Source organism: Symphalangus syndactylus, chromosome 17 (assembly GCF_028878055.3).
Source record: "Symphalangus syndactylus isolate Jambi chromosome 17, NHGRI_mSymSyn1-v2.1_pri, whole genome shotgun sequence".
NCBI classification, from domain to species: Eukaryota; Metazoa; Chordata; class Mammalia; order Primates; family Hylobatidae; genus Symphalangus; species Symphalangus syndactylus.
This window is the reverse complement of record NC_072439.2, coordinates 73,138,186-73,149,241: the sequence shown is the minus strand read 5'-3', so window position 1 is coordinate 73,149,241 and position 11,056 is coordinate 73,138,186. Positions and strand designations below refer to the sequence as shown.

The window sequence follows — 11,056 nt, the reverse complement described above, 5'->3', positions numbered from 1 at the left end:
TGTGTTCTCCACTCCCTGGAAGGCTATCAAAAGTTTTTGAGATAGGGCCGGGCACAGTGGCTCACACCTGTAATCTCAGCACTTTGAGAGACTGAGGAGGGAGGATTACTTGAGTCTAGGAGTTCAAGACCGGCCTGGGCAACATAGCATGATCCAGTCTTTACAAAAATTAAAAAGTTAGCTGGGTGTGGTGGTGCACTTCTGTAGTCCCAGCTACTCAGGAGGCTAAGGAAGGAGGATAGCTTGAGCCCAAGAGGCTGAGGCTGCAGCATGCCATGATCATTTCACTGCACTCCAGCGTGGGCAACAGAGTGAGACCTTGTCTCTATTTAAAAAAAAAAAAAGGTTTTCAGATTGGAAACACGAACCCAGAAGTAGGTCCAGGTTTACTGAGATCACCACACATGTAAAGATCACAATATTCTCAACAATGTGCCACATATTTGCCAGCCCAAGCTAATTTTTAGCTACTTCTTTCTCTCCTTTGGAAGTATCTTGATACTAAAATGAATACAATTAGCAACTTATATTTGTGGGATATAAATATTAACCCTTGTGGAAGAGCCAAGTTGCTAATTTCAAAGCACAATCATAATCACTTTTGAACTTTAAGTACACTCAGCACATCCCTTGGACAACCCTTGAACTAGCCCAGGTGTTTCCCATCTCTGCTTTGCAGTCTTAGGAACTTAAGTTAAAAAAGGCTAGCAACAGAGTAGTAGCTCCTGAGTCCTTGGGATGTGGATAAGTGTAGATCTTAAGTCATCTTAAATGACAAAGTCCTTGCCCTCTATGGATAACCTATCTCCATTGATCCTTCAGGTGTTCATAAATGACAAAATTGATATCACCCATGCTAAAAATGGCAGCATTTCAGTTTAGCTCTGTGAGGTGAAGTCATGGGATGCTCCTCTCCTGACTTTTCATGTAATTGATTCCTGTAACTCTTCCAGAGTTGCACTTCTACAGTGTAAACTTGGAGCCATGACCATCAGGTTTCCCTGCTTTATCATTAAGGTCTAACACTTGGTGCTTAATGACAGTAATGAATACAAGTGTTAATGTCTGAACCAAAGAAAGCGGGTTAAAGAGATTGATAACATTGAGTTTAGTTCTCAGCCATGCCACTTGCCAACTGTGTTTTCATAGGCAGGTTATTACTTAACCTTTTTGAGACTCAAATTAGGGATAAGAGACTCTACCTCACTTTTTAGGGATGAAAGTACCTATATAGGGTCTACCACATTGTAGGTGCTCAATAAGTAAAAGATGGCAATGGGCAAATTGCTAGAGGAAACATCGCAAATTCTGGCAAGGTAGGGTTCTATCTTACATTCCAAAATGTGCAGAAGAAGAAATACGGAATAAGCCAATTCTATTCATCTGCAATTGTCAGGAAGGCATCATAAGACCAGTTTTCACCACTGTATGTTCACCTTTTAGGCTCCTACCATCTCACCAAATTCATTTCCTTCTTTGTCTGAAGGTGGATTTTTAAAGTACAGCCCATATGTCAGCATGATGTTGATTAGATGTCACCTTACATTCCTAAATAAAACGAAAGCATATTGCAGTAGGTTCAGTGTATCTCCCCCAAAATATATGTCTAGACCTAAACCCTGATCTTATTTGGAAATAAGGACTTTGCAGATGTAATAAAGTTAGAATGGAAAAGCATGAAAATTAGTAGTCATAGAAGTAAAGAGGGAAAAAGAGGGTAAGCAAGAGGAGAACACACAGGAGATTGGAGCAAAGGAAAGCCATAAAAGCAAATGTGGCTAACAGCTGGCGGTGTTGGACGGATCCGGCTTCCAGCTTAGTGAAACCAGGTGGGGCTGACTTGACAGTTGCTGCAGGGGACAGGTGTCATGAATTCTGACTGCCTAGGACAATTGCAAAGGTCATACAAGGTCAAGGCAGAAGCCAGAGCTAGAAATGCTCATGTTAGGTTCTTGTCAGGCATTTGATCATTTTTCCATCTTACATCTCACGAAGACTCTGGGTTTGCTTATGCTTGTAAAGGGCTAGTTTGGCACACAGATGGAATTTCTACCTAATCCTGGAAAGCTGTGCTTCATATAAGTTTACATTATCAATCTATAACTCCCTTCATCAGCCCTGTTTGTGTATAACCTATGGGGACTTGGGTCATTCCCTCCTCCCCACCTTTTATATTCTAAGATTGGAGCCCAAAACCCACAGGCAGGCTGGATTCACCAGAGATCAGGGCTAGATAAACAGAGCAGCAGTATGGAAGTACTGTGTCCGGAATTGGTGGGTTCTTGGTCTCACTGACTTCAAGAATGAAGCCGCGGACCCTCACGGTGAGTGTTACAGCTCTTAAGGTGGTGCGTCTGGAGTTGTTCGTTTCTTCTGATGTTCAGATGTGTTCGGAGTTTCTTTCTTCTGGTGGGTTCGTGGTCTCGCTGGCTCAGGAGTGAAGCTGCAGACCTTTGCAGTGAGTGTTACAGCTCTTAAGGCGGCGCGTCTGGAGTTGTTCGTTCCTTCTGATGTTCGGATGTGTTTGGAGTTTCTTCCTTCTGGTGGGCTCGTGGTCTCGCTGGCTCAGGAGTGAAGCTGCAGACCTTTGCAGTGAGTGTTACAGCTCATAAAAGCAGTGTGGACCTGAAGAGTGAGCAGTAGCAAGATTTATTGCAAAGAGCAAAAGAACAAAGCTTCCACAGTGTGGATGGGGACCCGAACGGGTTGCCTGCTTTTATTCTCTTATCTGGCCCCACCCACATCCTGCTGATTGGTAGAACCGATGGTCTGTTTTGACAGGGCGCTGATTGGTGCGTTTACAATCCCTGAGCCAGACACAAAGGTTCTCTACGTCCCCACTAGATTAACTAGATACAGAGTGTGGACACAAAGGTTCTCCAAGGCCCCACCAGAGTAGCCAGATACAGAGTGTCGATTGGTGCATTCACAAACCCTGAGCTAGACACAGGGTGCTGACTGGTGTGTCCACAAACCTTGAGCTAGATACAGAGTGCCGATTGGTGTATCTACAATCCCTGAGCTAGACATAAAGGTTCTCCAAGGCCCCACCAGAGTAGCTAGATACCGAGTGTTGATTGGTGCATTCACAGACCCTGAGCTAGACACAGGGTGCTGATTGGTGTGTTTACAATCCCTGAGCTAGACATAAAGGTTCTCCATGTCTCCACCAGACTCAGGAGCCCAGCTGGCTTCACCCAGTGGATCCCGCACCGGGGTTGCAGGTGGAGCTGCTTGCCAGTCCCGCGCCGTGCGCTCACACTCCTCAGCCCTTGGGTAGTCCATGGGACTGGGCGCCGTGGAGCAGGGGGTGGCACTCGTCAGGGAGGCTCGGGCTGCACAGGAGCCCATGGAGTGGGTGGGAGGCTCAGGCATGGCAGGCTGCAGTTCCCAAGCCCTGCCCCTCGGGAAGGCAGCTAAGGTCCCGTGAGAAATCGAGTGCAGCGCTGGTGGGCTGGCACTGCTGGGGGACCCAGTACACGCTCCGCAGCTGCTGGCCCGGTTGCTAAGCACCTCATTGCCCAGGCCGGCAGGGCCGGCTGGCTGCTCCAAGTGCGGGGCCCGCCAAGCCCACGCCCACCCGGAACTCCAGCTGGCCCGCAAGCGCCGCGCGCAGCCCAGGTTCCCGCTGGCGCCTCTCCCTCCATACTTCCCTGCAAGCTGAGGGAGCCGGCTCTGGTCTTGGCCAGCCCAGAAAGGGGCTCCCACAGTGCAGCGGTGGGCTGAAGGGCTCCTCAAGTGCCGCCAAAGTGGGAGCCCGGGCAGAGGAGGCGCCGAGAGCGAGCGAGGGCTATGAGGACTGCCAGCACGCTGTCACCTCTCAATACCATTGGTCACTCTCAGAGAAGCACAGAGAACTGGTGTAGGATTTGTTATTGCAAATAACTGTAGTTCCTTCCCTATTACCTCAGATAAGGGAGAGAAAACTATGGACCACATGCAGTTTTAGCTAATATTTCAACCTGTACGTGGCTATTTTTGAAAGACTCAGGCCAAGAGCTGATTCTAAAATGTTATTTAGAAATTATTCTTGAGGTCCCTCTCTGTGCAGCACTCTGGACCAAGTCTACGGGACTTAGAGTCAGAGGTCATGACTGTTAGAGGCTCATAATTTGGTGTGGAAGAACAAGCCATGTGAACGAATATTCAAACACAAAGGTGGATGAAGGGGCAGGAAGAGGCCAATGGGAAGGCAGGTGACGGAAAGGTCAGTCATATATGTACACATGTGGTTTTTGAGTGCTCACTCTGTGCCAGGGGCTGGGGAGACAAAGAAGAAGAAGCAATAAGAAGAATAAGGGTCTTCCCTTGGGAGGATCAGAGTCAAGATATGTTCAACGTACACAGCGGTTTCTAGCAACTTCTCTCCTGCCCCCTTTATCCACCCAGTACTCTGTCTCTGATCACTCTAATCTATTACTTTCCCCCACAGACTTCATTCTCTGAAACAATCTTGCTCATTTATTTGGTTACTTGATAGTAGTTTTATTTCCTCCACTGGAATGTTAGCTTCATAAGAGCGTGTTCTATACTAGCCCCAATCCCTAGAATGGTGCCTGGCCACTAAGAGTTCCTCAGTGAATGTCGACCAAATGAGATGTAGCCAAATAGGAATCACTGAGGCCAGTAATGAAAGGGATTAAGGGCACTGGGTTTGGATCCAGAATACCTGGGTTCAAACTTCAGCTCCTCCATTTACTCACCGTTTTACTTTGATCTGGTTACTCTACCTTTCTATGCCTCAGTTTCCCTTAATGCCCAATATAACCAGCCTCGTAGGATTGTTAGGTGATTGAGTGAGTTAATACACATAGTAAAAAGCACTGAAAGCAGAGGCTAGCAAACATTTTCTTAAAGAGCCAGTTGGTACATACTTTGGGCACTGCACGCCATGTGGTCCCTGTTGCTATGACTCAGCTCTACCTTTGTCGCACAAAAGCAGGTGTAGACAACACATAAATAAATGTGTGGCCCAATTCTAATTACAACATTAAGAATTACAGCACAAGATGTAACATAACCTATAAGAACTATAGCACAAAATAATATTCTGTTGGCCAGGGAACTAGAAGTCTTTTTTTGTGATTCCAAAGCCTCTGAGCCACAGTTTAGTCATCTGTACCATGGAGATAATAACTACGCTTTGCTACCTCACTGGGTTATGTGGTGATTGCATAAAAGATTAAATGAAAAGTACAAATGTACTGTGTACAAATAAGGCAAAGTGCTCCATAAAAATGGTTCTATAGTGCTGTTTGGATCCACGATTGTCACGCAGTAGGTAGGTCAGATATTATTACACCCATTTTACAGATGAGGATGCCAGAGACATTAAATGACTCATCTGAGGTCACACAGCTGATAAACGAAAGACCTAAATTGGAACCCAGACAATTTTTATTCTAGCACAGTGTCCTTAACAACACAGTCCGACTCCCCACACACTGAACAGAAACCTTATGCTACAGTTTCTCTTGGGATTTTTCTCCTTTATCTTTCTTTCACATGAGTATACCATTTCTCTAGGCACATCCCATACCAAAGGATTCCATAAGTCCTGCAGCACTTGCTTCTTGTCCTTATAGTTATCAAGAAATAATTATATATATTCAAATTATATATTCAGCCCACGCTTTGTCTTGTCAAAAAAGAAAAAAAAAAGGAAAAGAAACATTCAGTGGCATGCCTATTCCTTAGTTAGCTTTCATGCAAAAGAGAAAAGTTCACAACGTATTTCTATCCCTATTCCCCTTGCCCTGCAGTACCCCAACACACACATTTGTAAGAAACACAAAAGTCTGGTCAGTTTTGTATGTGGGTTGAGTTGTCTATGTTGTGTTACCGTAAGAAACTTACTTGGCCTAAGTCTATAATAACAAAGAGTTAAACCTGTGGTTGTTGATGAAGACTTCCTTTGCTTTTGATTAGGATGCTGGAGGCCTGCAAGCATGGAAACTCAAGATCCCAGCTTTGAGCTACCATGTGAATAGAGCTTACAACCATACTGCCTGCTAAATGCCTGTGAGAGAACAATCCAAGTGCTAGATATTTTTTAACCTATCAAAATGACTAAAATTAAAAAGACTACCAATACCAAGTATTGGCAAGGATCTAGGGAAACAAGAACTCTCTTACATTGCTGGTGGGAATGTAAAATGGTACGGCCATGTTGGAAACAGGTTGGCAGTTTCTTAAAAAAATTAAGCTTACACTTCCCATATGACTCAGCAAATCCATTCCTAGATATCTATCCAAGGGAAATAAAAATATATATCCACACAAAGATTTGTATGCAAATGCTCATAGCATCATTATTCATAATAGCCAAAGTCTGGAAACAACCCAGTGTCCATCAACTGCTAAATGGATAAACAAAATACTGTGTTTCCATACAATAGAACACTACTCAGGAATAAAAGGAATGAATTACTGATAGATGTAACAACATGAATTAATCTCAAAAACATCATGCTAAGTGAAAGGAGACAGAAATAAAATAACATATGCCTACAGTTCCATTCATATAAAATCTCTAACAAAAGCAAAATTATGCAGCAATAGAAAACAGATTGAAGGGCTGGGGTGTGAGCAGGAATGAACTACAAAAGGGAATGAGGGAACTTTTTGGGGATGTTGAAAGTATTCCAAATTTTAATTGTGATGATGGTTACATAACTGCATAAATTTGCTAAAACTCATATAACTGTACACTTTAAATGGATGAATGTCAAGGTACATAAATTATACTTCAATAAAGCTACAAAGTAGAAGTGTTGAGTATTTTTTAAGTTCAGTTATATTTTTCTTTAAAAATGTATATGTTTATTTTAGAATGTGTGAAAGGTATAAAAATGGAAATTAAAAATCTTAATCCCACCTACCAGAGATAACTACCACTAAGGTTCTTTAATGAGTTAATATTGAAAACACTATTATACCCTGATAGTTTTCACCCAACGTTACATCCTGAGCATTTCACCATTTTAAATTATTCAAAACTATGATATTTGGTGGCTATATAATATTACATTATGTGTGCTATGGTAGTAGATTTACCAATTCCCCTTTAGTAGACTTTTAGATATTTACAATTTTTATTCTTATGAGGCTAAATTCTGAAAGTGTAAATAAGGTCCAAAGTTTATGGATGATTTTTGAGGTGCTTGATAAATACATATTTCTAAATTGCTTTTCAGAAATATTTCATAATCAGTGTAAGAGAGTGACCATAGCACTGTTACTTGGCAGCACTATTGTTTTCTTTCTTTATATATTTAAATATTTTTAATTACTTGCATTTCTGGTGAGATTAATTCTTTCTAAGGTACTACCGGGGTCACTGGGGCTGTTTACACATAGTCCAGTTCATCTCCCTTTGGAAATACAACAGGTTTGGACTCTTCTCTCCTTTTGAAATTATGCTTGACCATGGGACTTGCTTTGGCCAATGAAATATGAATAAAGTGACATGTCACTTCTGGCCCAAAACTTTAGGAGCCAGTGCACAATTTGCCACATTTCCCTATTTCGTGCATGTGTGATGATGAGAGTGTGAATTGAGATGGAGCTTCTGTCAGCCTGGGGCCCTAAGAGACCTGGATGACCTTGGCTCCCCAGTCAACCCACACTGGGAGGTAGCATGAGTAAGATATAAATCTTATTGCATCACTGAAATTCAGGGCTGGTTGTCACTGAAGCATAATTGAGATTATCCTGACTGATATGATTCCATGTATTTTTGTATAACAGTATAGCAAAAAATTGATCAATGTCCTTTCACTTTAGGAAAATGCATAAATTGATATGAGGACTGTGTGATTCTGAGACAAAGGAAAAACATACGTCTTCATAGCCAATGATTTTTCAATTTAAAAATAATATTGTAGTGCTCGCTTCAGCACCACATATACTGAAATTGGAATGACACAGAGAAGATTAGCATGGTCCCTGTGCAAGGATGACATGCAAATTCGTGAAGCATTCCATATTTTTTTAAAAAGAAAATAATATTGTAATATATTTCTACAAGTAAAGTGAAGAAAGGAAATTATATGATTCATAGGAATAAAGTAAACCATGAGTTTTGTGAAAATGCCACCAAAAATTCAGAAAGAAAGGGAAAAGTCAACTGAGACTCTAAGTTGATTCGTTCCTATTTTGTTTTGTGTCCTTCTACTGGTATTACCCAGACAACACTGCATGCAATGTGGCTGAACAGGTGCAACCTTGCACTGCCATAATAAGAAAAGGTATTTAGAAGTGTTACACAAGACATGTTATGACAATCCAGCTTCTGCCAGTGAATGGAGCATTTTGTGTTTGGATCCCAAAGAAGTTAGTCTTCTTGTCAAAGGAAAGAAACTAAAGTATCCTTCCCAAGGCCACACGTAGGCAGAAACACATACAGGATGCAGAAGGTCAGGTAGAACCACAATGGCAGGGAAACAGAGGCTCAGTAAGGAGATAACATTTTGCCAATCGTATTTGTGGACAGACCAGAAATATTCTAGCATAGGGATTAAGGACCCCAAAGAAGTGACTTCTCAGAACAAGTAGGCTTAAGATTTGGGGCCAGAATCTAAACAGAATCTACGGAACTTGTACAATGCAAGGAGAAAAATACCAAATAGCTAAGCAATCTCACCTTTAAAAATGATAACAGAACTCTCTCCTAAATAGTATTCTTTATTGGTATACATAAAATGTTATGTGTATATACACATATACATACACGTTATGTGTATATACACATATACATACACGTTATGTGTATATACACATATACATACACGTTATGTGTATATACACATATACATACACGTTATGTGTATATACACATATACATACACGTTATGTGTATATACACCTATACATACATATGTATATATACATACACGTTATGTGTATATACACCTATACATACATATGTATATATACATACATGTTGTGTGTATATACACCTATACACACATGTGTGTATATACACCTATACACACATGTGTGTATATACACCTATACACACATGTGTGTATATACACCTATACACACATGTGTGTATATACACCTATACACACATGTGTGTATATACACCTATACACACATGTGTGTATATACACATATACACACGTTGTGTGTATATACACATATACACACGTTGTGTGTATATACACATATATACATGTTGTGTGTATATACACATATACATGCATGTTGTGTGTATATACACATATACATGCATGTGTGTATATACGCATATACGTGCATGTTGTGTGCATATACGCATATACGTGCATGTTGTGTGCATATACGCATATACGTGCATGTTGTGTGCATATACGCATATACGTGCATGTTGTGTGCATATACGCATATACGTGCATGTTGTGTGCATATACGCATATACGTGCATGTTGTGTGCATATACGCATATACGTGCATGTTGTGTGCATATACGCATATACGTGCATGTTGTGTGCATATACGCATATACGTGCATGTTGTGTGTATATATGCATATACGTGCATGTTGTGTCTATATACGCATATACATACATATTAGTAGTAGTTAAAGTACAATCATTCTCAAAAATTATTTTGCCTTCTTTGAAAAGTCCCAAGCTTCAGAACTCCTGTGGGTATTGTTATATAGAGATACAAAAGATATCTTGGTAGTTCCTTTGTATGACCACTATCGTCAAGCTTCTGGTGTCCAGAATGGCATAAACACACACATGCACATCATCTCTATGTCCTCACATCTGTCTAAACAATGTACCACTTTGTGCTGTTTTTATGCAGGTAAAGAGCTATGGCTAAAGCATGAGTGATTTGTTCCTTTATTACTGAAATATTTATAGCAGCCTTGATGTGACTTATGTAGAAGAAAATTAAATAGCAAAGAAATTGTGGCCAGGCGCGGTGGCTCACGCCTGTAATCCCAGCACTTTGGGAGGCCAAGGCGGGTGAATTACGAGGTCAGGAGTTTAAGAGCAGCCTGGCCAACACAGTGAAACCCCATCTCTACTAAAAATACAAACAAGTAGTTGTCCATAATGGCAGGCACTTATAATCCCAGCTACTCAGGAGGCTGAGGCAGGAGAATCGCTTGAACCCAGCAGGCGGAGGTTGCAATGAGCCGAGATCATGCCACTGCACTCCAGCCCTGGCGACAGAGTGAGACTCTGTCAAAAAAGAAAGAAAAAAAGAGAGAGAGAGAGAGGAAGGAAGGAAGAGAGAGGGAGAGAGAGAGATGAAAGAAAGAAAGAAAAAGAAAGAAGAAAGAAAGAAAAAGAAAGAAGAAAGAAAGAAAGAAAGAAAGAAAGAAAGAAAGAAAGAAAGAAAGAAAGAAAAATTGTAGCAGAATTACAGTTAGAAATAAGTCATAGACTTAGGTTACAAAATTAAAATATCAGCAAATACAAATTTTACATTTGGGAAAATTATTGGAAAAAAGTCTGTGTTCAGATTTTAAACTTTGGTTTCAAAGCCATTTTAATGAGAACATTAAAAGGGAATTTTTACTTTTCGAAAACAAGAGTATTAGATTACTTATTCACCAAATTTTATATAATCATAGAACATCTATTAAGCAGTACAATTGAGTGCAAAGGAAAAAGAACTGTAGCTCTACTTCTGCGGGAGAAAACAACAAAGAAACAAGAAAGCATGTTCATTTTCTTCTCCTATACATATGTTAGTAAAATAAGACTAATATCTACAGGTCCTGGGAATTGATGTTGAAGGTATGTCTTAATAAAAGTAGCTAATCTTTATAGAGAGTCTACCACGTGGCAGTGAATTTACATGTGTTACCTTCATCTTCACAAAAACTTGATCAAGTCAGCTGTGGTAGACTCAGTTAATGGTGGTCCACAATTAATAACACCTTCCAGTATTATACCCTCTCCCACATTGACCATGGGCCTGGCCATCTGATTTGCCTTGTCCTGTGGGGCATTAGCAAGCATGATACAAGTAGAGGCTGAATAAGTGCTTGAACATTGGATTTGTCTTCTCAAGATCTATGTTGCCATGTAAAAAGCTCAGGCTAAATGAC

The 11,056-nt window shown here is 40.9% G+C and overlaps 1 non-coding gene across 1 annotated transcript; it reads left to right on the top strand.

The window, feature by feature from the left end:
• Positions 1 to 7,885: 7,885 nt before the first annotated feature.
• Positions 7,886 to 7,992, top strand: LOC134733411 (U6 spliceosomal RNA). Its single transcript, XR_010116849.1, has one exon. It is a non-coding gene; the product is annotated as a U6 spliceosomal RNA (small nuclear RNA).
• Positions 7,993 to 11,056: the final 3,064 nt, after the last annotated feature.